The sequence below is a fragment of the Microtus oregoni genome, unplaced genomic scaffold (genome assembly GCF_018167655.1).
Source record: "Microtus oregoni isolate MIOR12 unplaced genomic scaffold, Mior012 000079F_003, whole genome shotgun sequence".
Taxonomy (NCBI): Eukaryota; Metazoa; Chordata; class Mammalia; order Rodentia; family Cricetidae; genus Microtus; species Microtus oregoni.
This window is the reverse complement of record NW_024544155.1, coordinates 1,362,036-1,370,994: the sequence shown is the minus strand read 5'-3', so window position 1 is coordinate 1,370,994 and position 8,959 is coordinate 1,362,036. Positions and strand designations below refer to the sequence as shown.

Genomic DNA, 8,959 nt, shown 5'->3' with positions numbered 1-8,959 from the left:
TAAAGGAAAGTGTTGCAGCAATAGCAATAAAAACTGAGTTCTAGAGGCTGTTGTAATTGTAAAGCAACTCTTGTTAACCTATCAAAAATTAAGGGACCTCTATTGGCCTAAAAGAAATTCCATAAGATAAAACTGTGAGAATACATGAGTTTATACTGGATACTTTACATAGCATGGTGCCTGAAGACATATTCAGAGAATTCATGGTATTATAATTATCATGAAGACTTAATAAACACAGCAGAAACAAAAATTTAATGAATAACATAAGTGTTATTTTCATATTCCTAATTATTTCCTATTAAAATGAAGTATTTTAACTACACATGTAGCATTTCTTATAATAGTCATTTCTTGTTACATTTCCACAATTCGTAATTTTTGTTTCTAAATATTTATTTTTCTACAACCATTTGAATTTTTGTCATAAATGATTATCACTTACACTCAACATCTTTTGTACTGAAGCTGTACTTTCCTGATGAGTATTCTAGAGCATAGTCTGTTGAACGTTGTGCTTCAAGAGAATCATATCGAAATATATCAGTGCCCTACTTAATTGTCTCCAGTGCCATGACAAAGGAAGTGATTACTACAAATAAGACCTTTCAAGTTCAAATAGGCTTAATGTACTCAATTGGCAGTTCTTCTTTTGAAATAAGAGGGTTAATATTTGGGAGAAATATTTCTTGAAAAAGAAAATTGCAGAAGTTGCTGTCACATCAAAAATCAACTTAGACACTATTAAAATTATATTTAACAGAGTTGCTATATCCAAGCTTCTGTTTTTTGTTGTCTATACACAGATGTGGATCTAAAGGAGGAAATGTGCGACTTTCATCTTGTCTTGATTATTTTATGTTGATTACAAATTATATAGATGGGAAGAATGTGAAGTAGAGTGTAATGAAAGCCAAGAGAAGAAGGCAATAGCAGTTCTATTCCACAGTTAAGCAATTGTGGAGTTAGAAAGGCATGTACAATTTAGAACTCTTCTATTTATTAAATATGTGAACTCTGACAATTCATTTGAATTTTTGTCTGTTTCCTGACCCTAAAGGGATTCTTATATCAATATATTTATATCACTAGATTATTATGAAAATTAGGCAAAAACATAAAGTCTTTGTCATGTTGTTTTAAATGTAGTAAACATTCTACCATAATACTTGATCTATTTTGTTAATACTTTTTTCATAACAAATACTCACTGAAATGCTAACAGCTGTGAGATTATTCTTGTCTTCATCATCATGACTGTATATGGGCTAGATAAATAGTTTAGTTTTATAGTCAATCCCTAGAATGCCCACATTCAGAAATCGTCATAGCATGTTTAATGCCCAATAGATATACAAAATTTAAAAAAGAAAAGAAAATGAAATAATTTATAAGCGTCAGTTTTCAATTTTGGCAAATTTTTAATCACTTCACCTTTGACCCAATTTTTCTCGATAACAATATGCATCATAAGACAAAGGAAAGCATTTGAGCACATCTTTCATCCACTGTACTGAAAGGTAAAACTTTAGAGTGAACATGATTCAGCTATAGGGCTGATATATTCCTTTTCAGAATAAGATCGTTCCTTAATATGTAGCAATGTGGTAGACTCAGAGCATAACTCGTGGAGAAACTCAATCATATATTTATGATTCTGGGGAAGACATTTCGTCTGTAGATAATGTATTCTTGGTTCTTATTAGCTCCAGCCTTGCATTTATATGTAGTATGAAGTGTAGACTTGGTCAAAACATTGCTAATTTAATTCTCTTTTGCTTCAGTGCCTGAGCCCCAACTTTCTGATGAGTGAAAATCTTCTGAGAAACAAAATTCGAAAGAGTATTTTCTAGACTTCCATTTTTAAGGTAGGTGAAGCAGGTCCCTTTAACAGTATTTGTTACATAAGCACATTCCTTTTAGGAAGAATCTTCAGTGAATCACAGGATTCTTTACAGAGCTAAGGCAGGCTCAGAGACGCAAGCACAAAGGAGGGAGGTTTGTCGGGGGTAGTTCAATAGTTGATAATTGACAAGTATCAGAGCCTTCCTCCCTGGTAATTCTAATGACCATAAACCCTCTCTTAGCCCCTGTCATTCTTTTAATCCCCATTAATCTGCTCTCTTATGATTTTTCAGAATTGCGACCTCGGTGACATTTCTGGCCAACCTTGGCGAGAGAACTCAAAACTGAAGTCAGCGCAACAGCGTGGCCTAGAGAATTGTGATTCAACATGGATGACGGATTTCATAGTGTAAGAGTCTATATTATGAAAGAAGATGAGCAATGGGAGCATATATGCTCAGGTCAAATTTCAACCAAATACATCGGACGGCTTGAGAGTGTATGCTTACTTGTTCATTCAGAATTAGATGGCTCTCGGCTAATAGAGAGCAAAATTAATCCTGATGTGACCTATAAGAAATACCAAACAAATTTAATTATTTGGACTGACGCTAATAACAAAACTATGGCATTAAGTTTCTCAGAGCCAGATAGCTGTCAAGATATCTGGAATGATATCTGCCAGGCTCTAGGTAAAGACCCAAGCAACCCGATCCCTCAAGAGCTTAAAGAGGAGAATGACAATTTTCAAGAACTGTCCCAGATTGAGAATCTGTTTCAGATGCCGAATTGTGAACTAGGTAAACTTGACAACATTGCAGATTTATTTAATATTGTAGAAGAATCGCCCTGCCTCAAGGAACGGCTGGCTCTGCTCTTGGAAAGTGAAGATTACATCAAAAAGTTGCTAGAGATATTCCACACTTGCGAGGAACAGCAGAACATGGAAAGTTTACAGGTTTTACATGGCATTATTAAAGGAATCTTATTTCTCAACAATTCACGTTTATTTAATATTATGTTTTCTGAGGAATATGTCAGGGATGTAATAGGATGCCTTGAGTACGACCCTAGTTTGGATCAGCCATATCAGCACAGGAAATTCTTGACCGAAAGTGCAAAATTCAAAGAAGTTATGCCAATAACACACTCTAAACTTAAGCAAAAAATACACCAGACTTACAGAATGTAATATATTCATGACATTCTATTACCTGTATCAACCAAATTTCAAGAGGATTGGCTTTCTGATCTTACAACTTTTATTTTTTCCAATAAAATTGAAATAATTAGCATGCTGCATGAAGATGAAATGTTTTTGTATGAAGCTTTTAGTGAGTTAAAAGATAACACTGTCAGTGATAAAAGACGGAGTGAATTGTTATTTTTCTTTAAGGAGTTCTTTGAATTTGCTAAGATATTAAGTTTTCATAAGAAGGATGTGTTACTGAAAACAGTGATAAAGCTAGGAATTATGAGTGCTCTGAAGGTTTCAGTATGTATACAAAACAACCAAATAAAAGTAGCTGCTCTAGATATATTTACTTTTCTAGTAGAATTTAATCCACGAATAGTCCGAGTGTATGCAGTGGAAGAAGCTGAGGACAGTGAAAATGAGGATGACCTTCTCCTCAATATAATGATCAAACAAATCATCTGTGATCCTGATCCCGAATCTTCTCATGTTTTAAGTTTGACAGCAGTTCTCCGTGCTCTTCTTGACCCGCAAAACATGTTTGTAACAGCTAATAGATATGAAAGAAGAGAATTTTTTTTTTTTTGGTTTTTCGAGACAGGGTTTCTCTGTGGTTTTGGAGCCTGTCCTGGAACTAGCTCTTGTAGACCAGGCTGGTCTCGAACTCACAGAGATCCGCCTGCCTCTGCCTCCCGAGTGCTGGGATTAAAGGCGTGCGCCACCACCGCCCGGCGAAAGAAGAGAATTTATGAATTACTTCTATACACATTGCATAGATAACTTGGCAGCACCAATTTTGTCTATCACAGGACAAAATGATAGTGGTGATAACAAAATCAACATCTATTCTGATAATGACCAAAATCCACAATTGCTTGGAGTAGTTTTAGAATTGCTCAGGTTTTGTTTACAAAACCACACAACCTATATCAAAAATTATATTTTGAGCAACAACTTGCTCAGCAGAATCTTGGTGCTGATGAGTTCAAAGCACACTTTTCTTGTTTTGTGTGCTCTGAGATTTATGAGACAGATGGTTGGCTTTAAAGATGAAATTTATAATCTTTACATAATGAGGAAAAATCTTTTTGAACCTGTTATAAATGCTTTTCTTCGTAATGGAAAACGATACAATATGTTAAACTCAGCTATTATTGAACTATTTGAATTTATTAGAGTGGAAAACATCACGTCTCTTATTGCAGACATTGTGAAAAAATTTTTTACGGCTTTTGATTCAGTTGAGTATGTCCAGACATTTAAAGGTTTGAAAATTAAATTTGAAGAACAGAAGGAAAGAGAAAGTCAAGTAAGAGGAAGCTTACATGATATAATATATGAGAAATTATACTTCAGACATATAAAAGCTATGGAGGTAAAAGTCAAGGAGGAAATGTGTCCTAGAGTAAATACTGAAGCTGTTCTGGCATTGGAAGTGGACTCTCTAAGTTCTTATGACACGTTTATGCAAATAAAAAGGACAAGTGAAGATGATGTAGAACGGTCAGAAGAAAATTCATTTGAATTTGACTGTTCATCTCAGTCTGAGGCTTCTGCTAGAAGAATGAGTAGGCCAATACACTGTTGCATGAGTATTCCATTAGTGGACTACTCCGATGATGAAGATGACAATGACAGTGATGATAATCAGGATGATGAAGAGGAAGAAGATGAACCTCCCCGCAAAAGACCTAATCTTGGTTCATAAAATAAGATGAGGCCCTCAACTTTTGATTCAAATAAAATTTGATAAATATCACAAACTGAAAATTCTAATTTAAAAAACATCTTTCTCTTATGGACTTTTAGATATGGTATAAAGAATAGTAAATATGTTGAATAAAAGGCCTCGATTTATATAAAGAAAATCTTCCATAATATAGATGCATAATATCAAATAACCAACCCCTGAGTGATAATGTCTTATCAAGAACATCTTATTTTAGTAGTATGGTTTGTGAAGAGTAAACAGTTTGATGAAGTAATACAAGTTTCACTCAGGTCATATATTGCAAACAACTTCAAAAGTTTTATTACAAAACTTAGTTTTTAAAAGGATCTAGTAATGGCGTTCTGTCTATAAATTGAAGTTTTTTGAAGAGATCTTTTTATGTATGGAAGAAAAAGTCAATATTAAAGTAAAAGTAAAGTGAGACTTCCCAATATTTCTATGAAGATTTAGCAGAACTTCATCATTATGAATACTATGAGAAACAACATTCTGCACAATTAAGTGCATATGTTTATGAACAAAATGTTAGGCTGGATCCTAAATGAGCTTTTGTGAATTCACTTCTTTTTAGATGAGCAATATCAAGTATCAGTATCAATACAAATCTGTTCCTAATGTGAATTCTCTATGTCCTCTGGGGAATAAAACAGGATGCATCAAATATCCAGATTGTTAAAGTTATTTCTTCATTCATTAATGAAATTTTGTACTTTTCCCCTGAGTAGTGGGTACATACTAGTATATACTTATTTCTTTGTGATTGCTGAAACAAAGTAACTAACAAAAACAGAGGAAATTTTAATTTTGTCTTCAGTGTGAGGCAATACATTCCATCCTAATGGGAAAGGTATATGAGTAGACTATTCAGTGGTGGGAGGAATTGAAAGCAGCATGCCACCTTGCACACTCAATCTACAAGCAACTAGATACATCCTGATGTTTACCTCAATTTCTCTTTTCATTTAGTGTAAGACATCAGCCCATGGTACAGTGTCACACACATTCAAGTTGCCTTTCAAACTCAATTATTCCAGTCTTTAAACTGCCTCATAAATATGTCAAGAATTTTGTCTCCTAAGTATAGATTCTGTTAAGTATTAACTATTTCTATTTGATCCCTTGCCTATTTAACACCCATAAATATAACTTTTAAGTCATAATCTTCTACATTTCATCCCAAAGTCTCATGGCCACTTCATATTGCAAAATGTATGCAGTCCAACCCACATGCATGCCCTGGGCACCCTTCTCTGGGCACAGAGAATAAAAACATGACCCTGACCATCCCCATTACGACTGAGCAGAAAAAAGGAGCCTCGGGGCAGCCTCCTCTGGACACCAAGGAGAAAACAGGGGCCGGGAAGTCAGGCACTATTTTTGTAGGCAAATATATGGTGTGATAATGGGGGAGAGGGAGAAGAGAGGAGGAGAAGGAGAGAGGGGAGAGGGAAATAGGAAAAGGGAGGGAGAGAGAGAGAGAGAGAGAGAGAGAGAGAGAGAGAGAGATTGAGATTATTTCATGTCCTGTGCAAAACGGCAGATCTGAAGAGATAAAGACTGTGAGGAACTTACTGATTAGGGTTACTTGGTTGCCAGCCCAAGACCAAGAGCCAAGATGATTTCTGGGCCTACTCTGCTGCCAAGGCCCATGCCTGGGTCTGTGGTCCTCCTGCAGCTATGGTCTATGTTGATGTCCATGGCTCCTGATAGCATCAAAGGCCAATAGTATAGGGCTGCACGGAGTTGGCCCTATTCCTCACTGGCTGCAACACTAGGGAGAAGTGGCCCTGCTTCTACTAGCTGCAGCACTCAGGAGAGTAGGCCTTGCACCTCCCCTGGGGAGCACAGTAGAGCTGACCTTGTTGGTGGGGGTGACTATAAGTCAGACTTGAGGGCATGAGCATGGGAGAGCTGACCCCATTACTCTTCTGTGTGTCATGCAGCATGGGTAAGGGAAAGATTTCCACCTTGCCTCTTGTTCCTCATCTCCTGCTTCAAGTAAGGGAGCTAACTGGAGTATCTCTTATCAGCTGCCACACTTGGGACCGAAGGCCCTAAACCTTGCTTAGAAAGCACAGTACAGCTTACCCTGTTGATGGGGTCTCCTTCCCCCAGGAATATAAGCAAGAAAGAACTGGACCTGCCCGTCATCCATATGGTGATGTGGGTGGGGGAGACATGCCCCTCTCTCACCATCTGTGGCAGTTGGGAAAACTTAACCTGAGATCATGAGATCAGGAGAGCTGGCCTTCCCCATCTCTATCTGCAGCACTCCAGAGAGTGACCCCTGCACCTTGCCTGGGCAACATAGTAGATCTGGCCCTGATGGTATAGGTCTGGGTAAGCTGGCCTTGAGGACCTGAGAAAACAGGTCCCATCCCTTGCTCCTTTTGGATAGGGTGAACTAGCAGTGGCAATGCTAGCAGGCTGACCAACCCTACAAACCACCCAGGCCAAGAACCAGGGCTGTACTTTGCCCATCCCAATATCCATCCCATCCATGATTATCTGGAGCATATGAAAGTGCTGGTCCTGTAGATCCAAAGTTTCAGTATCCTCATGACACAGGGCAACAACAGGATATCCAAAAGAAGTCCCAATGAAGGCCCGTTTTCAATAGTATAGCAGAAACCAGAGGCCTCAAACATGACCAACGTCTCTTTGCAATGAACATTTGCAATAAAGATATGTGGGCTAAAGGGTATAGTGTGTGATCCACTTTGTCACACTATAGCTTCCATGATGAGATTTTTCTCTTTTGTCTCTCTGTTTTTCTTTTTTCTTAAATTTTATTTTATTTTATTGGGGGAGGGGGGCTTCAAGGGCAGAGAGTAGATACAAAAGATTGGAGAGATGAGTGGATCAAAATTCATGATAGGAAAGCGACAAATCATAAATAAAAACTGAAAAAATATATTCAGTCTAACTGTAAAACACTTTATCGTCTTTAATGATTTTAATTTTTCTCAAAAATATAAGGAGAGAGTCTCTTCTAAGACTCAGATATTATTGTAACTGTTAGGTCACATATAATAAAATAAAAATGTACTGATAACTTTTTTGTGGTGATAAAGCACATGATGGAAAATCAATTGCTTCCTGCACAGATCAAGGTTGGATAAAAAAGCATCAATGGAAGGCATTCACTTAATTATCTCTCTATAATCCTCAGTCATTCTCTCTGAGCCATTACATTTCCATATCTTGGAGCTACTCCCTTTGGGAGCCATTTTCTTTCAAGCCACCATACCCTCCTTAAACTATGGGTATAACAACTCATCTCTGGGACTGACTTTATTATCTTCATCTGTATTTTTCTATCTTGGATCCCTTTCCCGGAACTATTCCTCAGGTTTGAAAGCCTTCTTGAATGTCCTGAGCATACAATTTGGCTATTGTTTCATTAGAAACTTCAGTTTGTCCCAAATATTGCCACATTTTAGAATAACCCAAACAGACTCTGCTGTGCCTTCTTATCTCGTCTAGATAGCCCTTTACCTGAAGGACATCAGAGATCTTAACAAAGTTGTTAGAGCCCTATACCAGCCTTAAGGGCTATACTGGATCAAGCTATTCTTTAACTCTTTGGTGAACATAGTTTGTTCTGGCCCAGTGAACTGGAGTTCAAATATATCTTCTTTTATTCCTAAATTCCTCAGTAGCACCTGTTCTTCCTTAATGGTCCTTCTCCTGATATTTGTGGGAATCTCAGAGATGATAGGGTAAAAGTTATGAGTCCACTTTCATGTTTAAAAATTCACCAATCCCTGAGATCAAAAATCCACAAATCTCTGATCTCTCGCAAAAAAACCTGAGCTCAAAAATCCCACCAATCACTGGGTTTGTGTTGAAATCCCACCAATCCCCATCCTGAAAATCTACACCATGGAAAACTCCACCCACAACAAACCCTATACAAAGGCTCCCTCCTGCTTTTGTGTGAAATTTCTTGTGCAATGTGACTTCGTGGTATTCCTGTGATTCTAACTGCCAAGATACTTTTCCTTTCAGAGCTATTTCCTTTCACTCGTATAAAGAAATCCTCTCCCTTCAGAACATGTGCACCAGAGAAACTGTTCCCCTCAGAGCAGTAACACTTCCCATTGGGGAAACCTTTACTCTTAAATCTGTAACACATAGCCATGTGTTCCTAATGGCTTTGATTCACCAGGCCATCAGGAACTTAT

The 8,959-nt window shown here is 37.3% G+C and overlaps 1 pseudogene; it reads left to right on the top strand.

Annotated features, from left to right (window-relative positions):
* Nucleotides 1–2,233: 2,233 nt before the first annotated feature.
* Nucleotides 2,234–4,748, top strand: LOC121441552 (annotated as a pseudogene).
* Nucleotides 4,749–8,959: the final 4,211 nt, after the last annotated feature.